Source organism: Chamaea fasciata, unplaced genomic scaffold (genome assembly GCF_029207755.1).
Source record: "Chamaea fasciata isolate MVZ Bird 193981 ecotype frontalis unplaced genomic scaffold, bChaFas1.0.hap1 SCAF_7, whole genome shotgun sequence".
Taxonomy (NCBI): domain Eukaryota; kingdom Metazoa; phylum Chordata; class Aves; order Passeriformes; family Sylviidae; genus Chamaea; species Chamaea fasciata.
In genome coordinates, this window is record NW_027094092.1 from 24,770,624 (window position 1) to 24,787,218 (window position 16,595).

The 16,595-nt window shown below is 38.5% G+C and overlaps 1 protein-coding gene across 3 annotated transcripts in view; it reads right to left on the reverse strand.

Moving 5' to 3' along the window:
- The window catches only part of LOC136292388 (transmembrane protein 263-like), a 208,130-nt gene that overhangs the window by 130,747 nt on the left and 60,788 nt on the right, over window positions 1-16,595 (reverse strand). The window lies entirely within an intron of this gene.

Sequence of the window (16,595 nt, forward strand, 5' to 3'; positions counted from 1 at the left end):
ACAACAGATGATCCACGGTCTCCCAGTGCTAGCAGCAAACTTTTCAGTCTGCCACTCACAGCACTATGTTCAGACAACCATTCCTTGGAGTCTCTGCTGAGAAGCAGGGAAAAAAAAAATTTCCTGCTATTACAGTGTCACATTTCATGAACATCCTAAGGTCTAATTTCTAGGAGTATTTTAAATTTTAGGCAAACTACACCTTTATCTTCTGGTTTTTATTGCATAAGTTTGCTTATATAGGTTTTAAAGTAGTATTTTACCAACCTAATTGAAATTCAGAAAGAAAAGGATCCCAGAAAGAAAAGGGGAAAACAAGGAACATAAAACCAAAGGTTCAATTTTTAAAGAATTTCTTCTTTAAAACGTGTTCTTCCATACAGCTGTTCCTTTAAGCCAACAAGAGTGATCAAAGAAGCACAAAAATTAAATCTCTAAAAACTGGTGTTTAATAATTAAGTTACATAAATTGAACATAATTAAGGTATACCAGCTGGGCATGTGCTATGTTTATTTGAACGATGAGGTCAGCAGTAAAAACCAAGACAGAACACATGATAAAAATTTCTATACAATATTTCACTTACATTAAATATGCCAAGATATTAAGACTCTAAAACAGCCTTGAGTAGGTACAGGAAGCCAGTTTATATTTTAAATTAATTTAATAGATCAAATTAAAAAGTGAAATATGAAAAATTAAAACATCTCTCCTCTATTGCCAGTTTGATAAAATGGAAAGGAAGAGGGACAAATGAAACAATTTCACTCTCAAATATGCTTGCAGTTTTTGATGTGACCCCAAGCCATAATTCTCAAATCATCACAGAAGAAAAATTACTTTTTCTTGATAAGTCTCTTAAAGTCAGTTTTCTTAATAAATGCATTTTTGCTTTTACTACCAGATCTTGTAGAGAATTGTTCAGAGAAATTTGGTGCCAGCAGGCTAAATCACAGTATTTTACACACTTGAAAAGACATATAGTGTCCAAAACGTCTCATCCACAAAAGCACCTGAGACCAATCCGCAGTCCAACATGAAGTGCCAAAGAAAAAAAACCCCAACAAACAAAATAAAAGTAATCCAAACCCCAAACAAACAACTCCTTCTCCCCCCCAAATAAAAGGGATACAATAAATTATAAAGAGTCATCCAGTCTATCCCTCCCAAATAAAAGGGATACAATAAATTATAAAAAGTCATCCAGTCTATCCATTGTCCACAGAAGAATCAAGGTTTATGGCAGACACTGATACTGCCCACAAAATGATACCCAGATACTATTAAACATGTTATTGAAATTTATATTGGCAGAGACAAACAGAGCAATCTCTTATTTCCTCACCAGAAGACCTCTGTCTCAAGCTTTATCTGAGAATGTGCATTTATGTATGAGCAGATGAATCTACACATACAAGGCAGTTAAAATAAACACACGAGTAACAAATTCAAGTGTTGAACATTTTGATAGGCACCAAAAAAATGCAGTCTTTTAGTCTTTCTATAACCAGAAAAAAACAGGGACTCCGAATACAATTGCACTATGTTCACTGTACAATAATTTTTCTATTCCTGATAAAGATGAGGACAGACTTGTCTTTGGTTTCTCTATACCTCAGGTGAATCCAGGCATTTGATTATGTCAACAGAAAGGAAGTCGTTTGACAGGCTTCATCACGGACACCTCAAACGCATATTATGTATGCATCCATCCTTACTACAGCTCGTTTTGATATTATCTGACTTTAGAGAAATTGAGAAAAAGGCATCACTTCTTCTTCAGAAGTATATTAACTAATGACAGTTCTTTACTGAAACTTTTTTAAATAAAGTCAGTTAAAGAACATGTTCACCCATGTGACCACACATGGCAGAACCAAACACAACTTGAGATACCAGCCACTGTTAAAGCAGTTTAAAGGAAATAAATAATTTTATTTGTCCTGGAATTCAAAAACTTATCGCTAGATTTTTTTAAACTCAGGAATGCATCTAACTCATTAGGATTACTATATATGCCATATATTTTTTAGTATGATGTCAGGAAAAGAAAAGACATCTGCTAAAACAGAATGGGAATAAAAACATTAGGTGGACATCTACCTGCCTACCTTAGAAACCCAATACAGTATTGTTGTAATTTGCTCTCAATAAGTGATCATCAATTAATCTTTTTACATAAGAAGTTTATAGTGATAAGCTTCTACTGATTTTAAAATTAAGAATATAATTGGAAATAACTACATGCAGAATGCCTTCCAAAAGTGTAGCACAAGGAATATGTTTTGCTTCCCATGTTAATCTCTGCAAAATTATGTACTGAGATAAAGTCTTTGCTCAACACACAACAACGTAAGCATTGCAGTAAACTGCAGTAACTGTGGAAAAAGCTGGCCCTACTGATGCACTGGGAGCTCTTCGTCTTAAAGAGGATTTCACACATTCTAAGCTTCTTCAATCGAAGAGGAAATCAATGTTTACCACCCAGAGCAACACATGGAATTAGTTCTCATCCAACCTCTGAAAAGTCATTTATTTTCTATCCTTGAAAGAGCTCTACATCTCAGAAAGCTGGAATACATTGAGTAAGGTATCTACAAATAATCTTTAATCCTCTATTTCAAAGCCTTCACTCTACCTCCACAAGCTACATTTGGGAGAACAGTAACTTTTCTAAAAGAGAACTGTATATTCTAAAAGCTTGGTTTTAACCAACTAATAAAACTGGAACAATTAATAAGGGGCCTTTACTTCCAAGGGCAAATCTATTGGAAATTCTACTTCCCCCTGAAGCACTCACTAGAAATTAATTTTTTCACAATTTGTAATCAAAATACTGAATCAGATAAAAGTCACAAGCTAAATTTCTTGTCAATGATAATCAAAATATTGGAAAGATATGCAATATCAGCTATTACAAATATTAGAGAGAAGCTTACATGTTAATAAAGCTGACATTGCAAATCCCTTTGCATTTAGGCCTCTATCCATGTTATATTGCTGTTGTCGTTTATGAACTTGTGATTCATTACAAATTTACAAGTCAACAGAGCGTGCCAGCTGAATTTAGATACAAATGACAGAGATCACAAACATCTACTGACCTTTCTGCCAGAGGGCAGGATCAGGAGGAGGGGGAGGGATTCTACTTCTCCATTTTAACTGCATGCAATAAAAGCAGAGATTGGAAAACAATTCCTTTACTGTCTTCCCAACTAATAAAAACTCAATTCTGGAAGACTCTTTCCAGTACTACTAATAAACATTCCAGGATTAAACAAACATCAGGTTCATACACCTGAGGAGTCACTGAAAGCTATTCTCTCTCCATTACCAACACACCAATTCTTTGCTCCTCTGCTTACACACAGTACACATGAAATACATTTATGAAGGACAATGTCTGAGGATTGTCTATATTTGAAGTTGATTCATTTCAAACAAAAAGCAACCAAGACTAACACACCATCTGACAAACCACAGGCTTGCAGCTTTGAGGCTGGCTGGATAAACTTGCTCAAATCTGAAACTCAGCCTGTGTCCTGTGAGATCCATCCCCATTTCATCAGCCACTCACTGCCATAAGCAAGGCAAAGAATGTGTGAGCCGACAGCCTGAGAGATTCGGCGGCGCCAAGAACTCCGAGCTTCTGCTCTTCAGCAGAACTTTCATGTACAATCTTGACATAATTATCTACATTTAAAATCTCTTCTGCAGAATGCGTGCAAATTTTTAGCCCACTTTTTAAAATTCAGATGGGAATCCCACAGCTTGACAAGCTTTAACTTCTTCGTCTCTTGAATGAAGAGTTCTGGATATGGAAAGAATAAATACTCAAAAAAATTCTCCTTGTCTGCTTTAATGGACTAGGTCACAGATCCTGTGAAAACTACTGATGCTCAATTTGGCATGATCAGATTTATTTTTAAAAATCTGGATTTACATTTCAAATCATCTTTAAAGGGAACAAAATAGCATGGCAGTATTATTGGGGAATGCTGCATTATTAAAACTATCAATCTCTCCAAAATGAAGATAAGTCATCTTACTTTTTTCCAGAGCCGAGAAGAGTAAAAATGGTTTCCCAAAATTTCAATTGACAATTTAACACCTTATTCAACAAACATGTTTTGGTTTTAACACTTTATTCAACTAAAGCAAGTGTCTTGTTGCCTTTGTTGTTTCTCTGAGGAATAAGGGGTGCTCTCTTAAGATGTACAGGTTTGTAAAACCCATGCTCAAAGCAGTCAAATTCATGTCTTCAAAGCAACATGTGCTCAAGGTACCCAAACTTCAACTGGGTTTAACTGCCATCTGAAACACCCAATTAGCAAGTCTGCTTTTCTAAATCACCGTTGAAGTGACCCAACCACTAAAAGGTGCTCATATACCACATCAGAAAATGAACTTAAAATTTAAGTAACATTACTAAATTAGGAGTTTAATTGTTCACAGATGAGTATAGATTAAGGGCTTTTTCTGTTTGGGGTTTTGTTTGGTTTGCTAACTGCATTAAAAAGGAAGTCTTTCTACTACTGAGTTAATTTAGGGCATAATTTTCAGAGACATGCATCCACAGCATGTGCATGTTACAGCAGCTAATTAAAACACAATCAATCAACTGCTGCTCTTGCTCAGAAAAGTTACAGCAAAATTCTGAACTCTAATTTCCATCAGGAAAAAAAAGTACATTATGCCTACCCCTCCTCCACATCCCCAGTTCTTCCAAGGCAGCCTTTCAGTCTTCCCTTCCTCCAGCTGCACATGAAAATAACTCCTTTCCCTTTCTTTATATATATATATATATATACACCTATACATAAAAAAACCCTTACTCTCCCTATATATATCTTTTATATATAGTCTTTCAGCTGTCACTTAGTTTTCTGACATGCCTAGGCTTTACCATTGATTTCATTTAAAATCCACAGCCTGAGAAGAGTATATGTGGTATCAAGACATCAAACCATTTGTTTCAACCTTGCCTGAGAGCTCGAGCTGGGGAGCCAGCATGGCAGAGTGCACCTGCCCTGCTGGGAAACCCCACTGCACACAGGGGCACCAGCAAGCAGGTCACATACCACATGGAAACAGGTCACAGCTTCAAGAAAGTCATGGCAAATGCCTCCATCCCACCAAAGGGAACAGAACAAAATATTTACATGTTAGCTCTCTTGCCCTTGGAAGAGATCTATAGTACACACACAATTTTTTCTATGTCTTAAATGGACACTCATTTGCAAAGGGAATGTGTTAACAAAACACTTCAGTATGTGCCAAGGTTAAACTCTGTTGTGTGACCACTTCAACAGGATTTGCAAGCTTGCCTGTGCCTCCAGTGATAAGCTCCAAACACATCTTAACCTTCCTTTCAGGACTGCTTTCAGTGTTTACATCCTGCTTCTGTGACTGCTGGTGCAGACCCCCTGTCTCACCTCTGTTGGGCACCTTTACCTTTACAATGTGTCCTTTCTCTTACTGCTTTAGTCGTGGTCTTCCTTCCTCAGGTTTCCCACTTGCAAAAGCAGCCTGAACCTTTGTTTTCTCCTAACCTCCCTATTCTTCCAGCAGCAGAAAAAGAAAGCAGAGAAATAGAAGCAATAATGTATCATAATTTAGCAATGGTGTGTGGACTTAAGAGTCTGTATCTGTCAGACTTCCAAGGCAAAGATGAAGAAAAAAAGGGTTTTTTTGGGTCACTTTCTCATCCAGTAGGCAAAAAATACCAGTACAGGAGAAATTCAAAAGGAAGGCGAAAACAAAGTCTAATTTCAAAAGCCAGAAAATATCTGTAACTCTGCCCCAAGTACTGTCATAAGGGATTTTGCAGCATGAGAAAGAAACATACACACATCTGCTAACTTTATATTTGAGAAACTAGAAAGCAGATTTGTTTCCATTTCATCTCCATCTGATTTGGGTGCTCAGTAGGCATCTGTGTATGTTTCAGGACAGATTTACAAATGAGCAGTATTTTGACCTTGGTAGCACCTATGCAGAGCCCAGGCAAAAACTACTCTCTATTTACTCCAGTGTTTGAGAGCACTTGATTTCCTGTCATCACAAGCCTCCCACTCCATACTTTCATTCTCTCCTCAACAGGGACTATACACTGATTACTCAGGCAAGGAGATGGGAAGGTAAGCCTGGTTTGGGGATGGATATGCAGTACAAAAGCAGCAAAAGATATGAGCAAATCGGGTAGGAAAGCTTAGTGAAACAGTTGTAGAGAGAGAGACTAGGCAGCTGTAAGAGCTCAGAAATTGTGGGAGCAGATAACAGAGGACTCCAGTCTAGACTGTCAAACCTGGGGCTCAGGAAAAAACCACTGCCAAACACTTTTCCCAACCTCATCTCTTGTTTTTTAGAGCAAACCTGTTGCAAGATAAAATTTTATTTCGTGTTCTGGCCTACATTTTCCTCTCATGGGGTGGGAGGGTGGGGTCTGGACACATACATAGAGTAACACTGCAGATGGCAAACAAAGCTCCAAGATGCCAGGGAATGGACCACTCCATGTGCTGCTGTTCTTACTGCAGTTGTATGGACAGCAGCCTAAGTGCTGTGACCTGCTCATGTTTGATGTTAAATCATTCACAAGAATTTGGAGAGGAAAACTCTATACCGTGCCACTGCCTCAGAGTCTGGTCACGATGTCAGGAGGTGTTTTTGCATTGATTTTTGCCATTATCTATAATGAGATATACAGTCTAATTCCTAGAACAATCTACACATTTTGGCTAATAAATGCTATGTAAATACATTGGCCTAACACTAGTGATATACTCAAACTTTCCAGTTCTCCTTCACAGCGCAGTTTAGTTGCAATATCTGATCTTTTATTACAGGTTATCAATTCATACTACATTTATAAAAAGCATATTATCACCCATAGTATGTGGAGTTCATTTTCTGTGACTATTTCTGAGTTTAACACAGTTGTTGCTGCTATGGAGGAGCACAATTAATGACCCAGCAGTCCCTCCTATCTGTATACTCATGTGCTCATATACAGTAAGAGTGATAATGCTGTGCAAGTTCAGAGTCCCTTGCCAACACTGTGATGTTAACTCTCCTTTTTCAAAGCATGTGATATTTGGAAGTGTTAAAACAATGCAATTCAAGTGCTAGTATGCATTTAATAAGATAAAAACAAGCACTGAACATTACCCGTCTACATGCATCACTGGAGTTTTCAAAGGCTTTTCATTATCAAGCATATTTTACTTATTTTTACCTAGATAGTTTTAGAACTGCCTTTCAAATCACATCCTCCTCTAATAGACATATTCAAAAGCAATCTTTCAGATTTCTTTAAGGGCTATAGAGCAGCAAGACACATGGATGCAATCAGCTTGGTGATGGGTGACTCCCAGAAAGTTACACACATGCAGTATCTGGCTGTTAAGTAAGATCTTCCAGCCACATCTGTGTACACTGCAGGGAAGGCTGGTGCTTCTGATAGCAGATGGCAGCTGACCACTTTTCTGTGTTGTCCAAATGGGAACTGAATATCCACAACAACGACTGAAACTGGAACAACTTTACTGGGAGCATTGAAGAATTATGTTCAGAAACAGCAACAGAAATGACGTTTATTTTCCTATTCACTTCTCTTCCCAGTTTTCACTTAAACATAGTGTACAGTTTTTGACAGGCCATGGGTCATTATGCTGCACACAACAGACCTTTAAAGAAGAGCTCTGGATCATTCCTCCTCTCCTACACTTTCAGCACTTCTTTACCCGAGCTTTGGCTGAGAGGGTCTTACGCTCTTCCCCTGGGAATGGAACTGGTTTTTGTACAGATGTCTGGGAAACCCCCAGGACCACTCCTTTCTGCAGGTAGCTACAAGACATGTCTGTCCTTCCACATCAATAGCAGGTGAAGTCTTTGGCTGAGATCAGTAACTCAGGAGAAAGCCTGGGCTCCTTTACAAAACATGAAACTCACATAAGAAGAGCATGGCAACCCCTTTCTAGGGCAGAAGCTGCACTAGCTGGTATTTCTTTTCAAAGGCTTCAGAGAAACCTGACCTGTGTAAACGGTCAAAACCGATCCTTTGTCAGGAAAAGGGAAGGACATACTGCAAAGTTATAATTAATAAAATTTGTTGCAATTTACTAACATTTATTAAGGCATGGGAAAACTCTATAATGTCCCATGGGGATTAGGCAGCTCGAATGAGTTTCGATTTTGTTGGGGGTGTTTTTTTATTTGCCTTAAATTTTTAAACTGAAAGGTGGAACAGCAGATATGAGGGATATGCTCGGACATAAGTTGTCCTAAGGATAGAAAGACGTTTTGAGAATGAGTCCCCAAACTTCACTGTGCTGCTCAAATCACAGCTACCCCCCTGCAGACATGAACTTTTCTGTACTATGCTTGAGGTCAAGCACCAAATCCACTGGCTCTACACGGTGAGCACAAAGATAAGGAGCAAGGTGATGGTACCAGTTACTTGTTTGGCAATACTTGCTTAGCATGAAAATGTAAAAGAAAAACAAAACAAAACCAAGCAAACAAAACTACCAAATCACAGACTAACAAGCTGTGTCTAAATTTCATCAATCTACTCAGAGTATAAATGGTACCCCAGAGATTCCTCCAGGTGGAAATCAATTTAGTTAGTCCACTGAAGGGGGGCAAGGTAGGAATCAGTACAGCAAGCATACAGGCCCCCTAAATTGTTCCATTAATTAATTTGCTGACTCAGTATGCAAGTGGGCTAAACAAGATTTTCCCCAAAGTCATGAGACTTCAGATGAAAAGAAGCAAAATGAAAAGAGGCAGCTGTGAATAACAACAATAACAACCAAAAACAAAAACCAAAAACAAACACACAGAAGCAGACAAATGAAGACAGAAAAATATTTACTGTTTTGAAGGTAAAGATATGAGATGGTAAGATAATAACCTCTCAATCAATACCTACTAAGTGTCTTTGGAGAGGCAGTAAAATACACTATTCAAGATATTAGTAAGAACATAACTCCGGAGAGAACCGAGTCTTGCTATGATGAAAAGCTTTCAGAGTTAGAAGAATGAGAATATGGCACACTCTTCAAGGCAAGAGTGCAAGCACCCACTCCTGGATAAATATTCAGAAATAAAAAAGATAAATCTTCATAAATATTCAGTAGAGACAATCTCACACTCCACAAGGACTCAGAAGAAAGTGGTTGACCAGACATGTCTTCAGTACCTCTTATATATGGCATTAAATTAGTCTGTAAAATCTAATCACAGCTGAAGTAGGGACATCTATGGAATAATTCCACCACCAATACAAAAGAAGCCTCCCTGGAACTGTAAGAAGTCATTTTAGCTGAACTGCAGTCTGGATGGCTCTAAAACGCATCTTCAGTTCATCTACAGAAAAGATGAAATAGGGACAGGAGCCTGAGGAAAGCAAACAAAGGTAGGAAACAAAGAACAGTACTTCAGGACTGAAATTCAGTTTACTTGTTTTAAAGCCCTGTTGCAGGTGACAGTGCTAACAAGCTGGATGAGTAATACCGTGTGACTCTGGTAACTGGTAAGCAGATCTGGGAAAGGATAGTTCAGCAGTTAAGTCACTCTCAGGAACATGAAAAACTTTGATTTCAGACCCTGCTCTCCTTATATTGCCCAAGAGGCACTGACAAGCCACATGTTACTAATTTAAACAGCATTCAGTGCCAGATAATCAATCTGATTATGAACTTTGTTCATTCATTTAATCATTGGGTTATGACTGAATTTTTCTTTAACCCTACAGTGAAGAGCCTTTCAAATACCACTTTCCATACTCATTTATACCCCACATCCCTCCAAAGCGTTTGGGCATTGCTTTAGAGATTCTAATGTAGCATTAATATTGTTCTACAGAAACTACAGAAGTGACAATAGATCGTTTGTTCCTTGGTGGCCTCTACCTTTTTCGAGTGGAGGATTAGATATAGATTTGAGCTCTAATGAAACATAACAAAACTGAAAAGAACAACAGTTTCTCAGAGATCCACCTCAGCCTTAAGCTGGCAGAGGTGCATAGGATAAAGGATCCTCAAAGGTGCATGCACTGCTGAAGTCAGAGCTGTAAACAGCTGGCTCCAGCTAAGAGTTTATGTGGGTGGAGACAAAGCCCCTTTAAAGCACTGCAGACGCTTAGGGCAAAAGGGCTCCTAATGCCTTTCACAACGTTACACACCGATTCCGCTCAGTTGACCTGAAGCTCTCTGACCACTAACATCCAGCACTGCTCCAGCTCGAGTTCTTTTCATGCCTATTCTTGCCTATCTCCCTAGTGTCCCCTAAGACCTTGATTTCCCAGTTCAAGCAAAACCCCAGCTACAGCTCTAAAGCCTGGCAAGTAGACTCACACATCCTGTGCTTCTGCACACAACAACTGTAGATTTATAAGCTAATTCTCCAGCTAAATGCATGCAAGATTGGCTCCGTGCTTTGTGGACTCAGCCTTACGGATCACACCATAAAGACAGCTAAGCAACTCCCAGCTGACTTCATGTTCTTTCCTGGCTCCTATTGAATGGGAAGTGAGGATTGTCCAGGTCCCATTTGTTTATGCAGCTCTCATTCTCATTCTTGGACAGAACACTTTGATGCCCATGCTTCTTCTGTGCTCGCCCTCCTGCTTTTATTTTTTTCCTATATTGCACAAATGTTTAAAGTCACTTGAGTACCTTTATAATTATTTTTATTAAATATATTTTTATTTAGATATATTTTTAGACTGTTTATAATCTCAAGTGTTTAAATAAACTCTATTGAGAACTAGTGACACCAGAGGTTAAACACAGAAAATAAGCAGCTTTTGTTTGGGCTTTTTGTTTGCACACGCAGTATGGAATATCAACTTCATCTGGCACAAACGCTACTCTAGCACACCAGAAGATAAAATTTAACTCCTTACAACAATTCCATCCAAGATGTAAAGTCAAAGCTTTTCCATTAATTCACAGAAAAATAATTTAATCTAAGGATAATAAAATAAAATGTTTCACACTACCACACTACAATTGGTACATGTGATGTGATGTGATACAAAAATACCAGTGCAGTAACTTCCCTTGTAGAAAAGAACAAAACCAAGAATAACCCTGGCTACAAAGGCATTACCTCATTATACATTATATAGGTCAATAGAAACAGAAAAGAAAACCCTGCAAAAGCGGTTTATTATTACCTCCCACAGAACATTGATTTTATTAAGAAATGTTTGTATATGTTCTCTTAACAACTTCAATTGGTCCTCTGTTTCCCACAGGCTCAGAGACACTCACAGCAGTGTCACTGAGGCAGACTCTCTATGAAGTTCCACAACAGAAGCACACTTGTGTGAGGAAACAGTAATTCTCACATGCTACCAGGGGAGATATTCAAACTTCTGCAATTTGGTATCCAGTTGTTTCATATTGTGAACAGATAGAACTAAAAAAGGTTTTGGGTGGCAGGTGGAATTAGAAAATGACAGTGTGAATGATTCACACAGAGACATTTGGTCCGTTAACAATTAATTATCAAGGGCTGCCAAGGCAAAAGTAACTTTACATCGAGATACAATCAAAGGCCAACCACCACTCATTAACTTTTAAAGATTATCAGCGAGCTGGAGGCAAAACATGTGACAACTACATAACACTTGTGAACCCTGATTTTCCCACTCTTAAAAATCTAGAATACCGTGGATTTATTTGTTTACAAGCTTTTGAAAAAAATCCATTTTACACATCTCAGCAGGGAAGAAGATCACAGCCTCCCCCTCCACCTGCCTCAGCCACCTGGAGTGGAGCTGCTACAGCTGTAGCACTGTATCAGGTCAAGGCACTGAAGCAGGGACAGAAGGAGCTCTGCTTCCACCCCACCATCCTGTCAACACAAGAACTTCCCAGCTACCTGCTGTGATGCTGAACACAAAGCACAGCACAGCCGAATCACAGATCCCCTTATGCTGCAGTTTGTGTCGGGATGAAAATACTTTCTTTCACTGCTACAAATGCAACTGTACCCACACTTGTCACTGGTATCACAGTAATACCACAGAACCACTCCCGAGAAGAAATTATTTCTGACCCTACCAAAAGATTCGCACTGTGTCCAGTACCTAAGACGTAGTCACAGAAAAAATAAAAGCCAATGCACCAAGGCAGCTGTTATGTGAGAAATTACAGCAGTATGGGAACATGTTACTAAGCAGTATCAGAAGACAGAACAGACCCAGTGGCTAAAGGTTTAACCAAAGCAGTTTTAGAACAAGCGCAACACTTCATGTTCTTTTAATGCAGTCTAGGCATATGCAGAAATTCTAACCAAAATAATAGCTATCTTAGAATACAAAAAATATTGGCTGGCACAGCTAAGTGCATGATTTTTTTTTTTTTTTCAAGTACTGTAGGAAAAGAAAAGAATGGTAAAAAGGAGAGGAGAAAGATGAGAAGGTAACACAGGTTCTACACAAACAAACCTCTCCACTCTTTGCACAGAGATTTCAGTAGAAAAATATTTTAAAAAATATTTAAATAACCAGATGATAAAACTGTGAGCAAAAAAGCAGCACTGAGTTCACAAGCATTAAATGTCACAAAGTCTTGCCCACCTTCTTTTGGTAAAATTACTGCACTAAGTGAATGAAAGGGATCTGATAGATGCAGTTTTCAACACCTGCAGGTCAAATGCATCTAATACTCTGAATTAGCAATGCCTGAAAGTACATATTTTTGTCCCTTATCCCTCACAGATACTACATTCTCATTTGTCTATCTTGTGCCAGGACACATCTTTTCAACAAAAATAGCAAAGACGAACACTGAAAACCACATGAGAATATGGGTGCTGCACTCAACTGGCTGCCATTTAGAGTTGAAAGTATTTTGCCCCAGAGGGGCATACCTAATTTGTGTCCTATGGAACACTGCTGTCTTTCACATAAAAACAATACTCTGAGAGGCAACACACAGCTGTTTCAATACTATTTAACTTACCTGAGGGACAAAGAGCTTAAAAAACCTGAATCAGAGACAGGGCCAGGACTGCAAAACATGATAGATGTAAAATAAATTCAAGGCTGTGCACTGTAAGTTTTTCTTCTTGTGAAATGGATTATTAAGAATACAACGGGGCTGTCAGCAACATATTCATCTACTATGTGCCCTTTTAAAAACATTCTCTTCTCAGTGTTTTTGCTCTATCTTTTGAGCATGCCTTTTCAAGGAAAGCATCAGAGCCGACAAAGCTGAGCTGTCAGCTACAAACAGACACTGCAAAAGGAGTCTATATCCTTCTCACTTCTTCTCTTTTGAAATCTAAAGAAAACCCCTACATAGAGTATATGATATTTTCATACGAGCATATTTTAGCACTCACAAAGGCAAGCTCATACACTAAAAGTCCAGCAGAGAGAAGGCAGATGCTGTTAAAGCCTTCAGACAGAGGCCTGATGACATGCCTCAGCTCTGACCTGCAGTCCAGACAGCTACTGCAGCTCTAACCCCTTCTGTTAAATTTATCTCTGTGTCAGTTTCCCTTATTCCTGGACTTGAAGAAGCTGTTGAAGGCCAATTCTAGTCCACTTCTCCACCACTTCTCTGACATTGTACATCACACCTAATTTGCAAGCTCCCCAATTCTGTTATTCCTCTCCTGAGACTCATTTCAGCAGACTGATGTTGTGCTGCACAATGTACTACCTAGCAACACAGAGTATGTTGTGAACCAAAGGCAATTAAGATCTCATCTAGAATCACCAATCTCATTTCAGCTAAAAAAAAAAAAAAAGGCATTTCATATTGGATGCTGCATTTCCAACATATTACTAAGAAAACAGCTATGAGAAACTGAAAATTTGAGGGTGGGATTGAAGCATGCATTAACTGAACCTAAAATCAGAGTTTGGGTTTTGCACTTCTCCTGTTACTACAGGAACAGAGTTTCAGGAAAACTGTGAAGAAATACTGTAGGTGTGAACTTTTCAGACCCACACTATTCTTACTGCCACTAAATCCATGGCCAGCTGCAGTGATCTTGCAGTTTTGGTGTGAAATCTGTTGTCCTTTTTTTTTTTTTTTAAGATGCCACAGATTATACAGGCTTTTAGTAATGGATTTTTTGCATATCACTAGACCATTTTCTGCCCCAAACAGGGTGAAATGAGACAGTTAAAAACAGTGAGCCATTCCAGCAGCTCCTCTGCAGGATCCAATATTGGACACGAAGACTGTATTACCCCTGGTTTCCACAGAGCAGCAGCCTGCCTTGTCTCACAAGAGACCTGATCTCTACCTGAATACTCACAATTCAACTCTTTAAATTAATTTAATTATTATTAGTATTATTTTTTTTAAACACTGAAACATGGAAGTTTTTCTGCAAACAAATTTCAAATTGCCAACTGCTATCAGTGTGTGTCACTATCGTGGTTGACCAGGCACAACTTTTATCCTTTAAGCATGGAAATAACCACTGAAAGCTTATGAGCATTTCAAAAGTATAATGAATAGTCATTAATGCAGAGATCTTTTTCTTCTGACTGTCATTAGAAATTCAAATTCCAACAACTGCCAACCTCACTGCAGTCTCACCTTAAGGGATAGCAGAGGTAGAACTGACTGTCCCCAAAGAGTTCTCCAAACAACTCACCTTTAAAAGGTTGTGACATGAAAGTGACAGAGACAGAACATCTCCTAATAAAAGGAACAGAAGGCTGAAATCATAAAATATACTAAATGTTTGGCACAATCATTTCCGAGGTAGACAAAAACAATCGGGCTGTATAATTTTGCTAATCACAGAAGAAAAAGATAGGAAGCACATGCAAATAAAACACACAGCATTTTATTATTTAGCTCCTAAACCAGGCATTGTGTTCATCAAAAATGGCCAGTCCCGAAACTTGACAAGGAAGTTGTGACTAAACTCTTTGCAGTCTCAAGGATCCAAATTGCTGACATGCTCTACTGCCCTTTTACACAAGAAGTTAAGAGATTCTAACTGCAAGAGGAGATACTTAGTACAAGGACCAATAATTTAACTAGCCTCAGGAGGACTTCTCATCATTTTATATAGAAGGTTATATAGCCCTGCCTGATAAAAACAAGGTACCAGACTGGTACATTATGACACAGGATGAAAATACAGGAAGCAAACTCATCCATATGCATTTTTAGGAAAAGCTAGAAGTAGTCAGGTTTCTTCAGGTTTCTGAAGGCTGTTCTCAGGTTTCAGATCACAAAAAAACCCAAGTCATTGATCAGTTTTATGATTTTACAGTGGAAATATTACAGCTGAGTTCAAACAAAATTTCTGTAACAAATATTAGAACTACTGAAGTGAAACTTCATGGTTACAGTAGGCCAGCACCACTGCTTTCAACACTGACTTTCCTGTTGCTTCCCTAAGGCGGATAGGGAATTAATCTGGAAGGTTAAAGCATACGTTTTCAGCTTCTCAATTTGAAAAAAAAAAAAAAAAAAAAAAAAAAAAAATCACTTGAGTCCTGGACACTCATCAGTAGCCTACATCTGTGTGCTTGGTTAGATTCTCAAAACACTGCCAAATTCACCCACAGTCCAGATGTTTGACAGAGCCTGTCAGCATTTAGCAGCTAGAAGGTCCCATGGCTGAACCTTTACTATCAGCAATTAAAAATACTAGGCTGTGCCTAAGCTGTAATGTTTAAACTTCAGAAGAAAAAGCTAAAACTGCATTTCCTAAGTTTGGACTTAAAAAATGTCTGGTCTGGAAAAAGCTTTCCAGAGTCCTCAGAGTACAAGTTCTTTACAAAGCAGTCTATTACCTACTTTTGACAGCTCAGGAGGCAATTTGTGCAACTGAGGTGCAGAAACAAGCCGACAAAGTTGATTCTGACGCAAAAGAAATTAAAATGCAGAGACCTAAAGTCCTGATTGATACAGTGAATTGAAAACAGCAACCAAGTTAGCTGACTCTGCGAGACACTCTGCTTAAACAACACTTCAAGTCATTTTAATAAACATTTTAAGGCATCACCACCACCAGTGAGCAGCAGGAGCCTTGCAAGTGATGCAGAATCTGTTAAAACTCTATTTATATCCTACCTGCAGAGTGACAATATAATCACATTCTAGCTTTGCACTGATGTTCATTACAGAGACAGCATTACATGACCAAAGATATGACTGACAGTGGGCACCTACATGCAGCTGCAATCTTAGAAAAGGTAAAAAAGATTTCTTCCCCTCAAACCTTTTGCTTTTATTTTAAATTGAGTTATTTAAACCTTGCTTCTGCAACAGTCCAGATTCTGCTTAATTTTGACAGAAATGTACCACCACTATTGGTAAGGTTGATTTCCAGATTAGGGCATAACTTGAATGTATTTAGAAACTGAGCGTACAATAACCGAACATCCAGAGATCCTATGCAACAGTGACACACAGAACAGGGAAAATATGTACCCTGGAAAAAATGATGTCCATAAAGCTCTTAGGATCTTCAGCCTGTAACAGAAGACGGAAACCTCACATGTGTAAATCCTTGAGCAACAGAAGACAATACCAAAACTACTTCTGGTGTTACCAAGATCATCAAAAGTAAATCCCTCATGTCACCATTTAGTTAA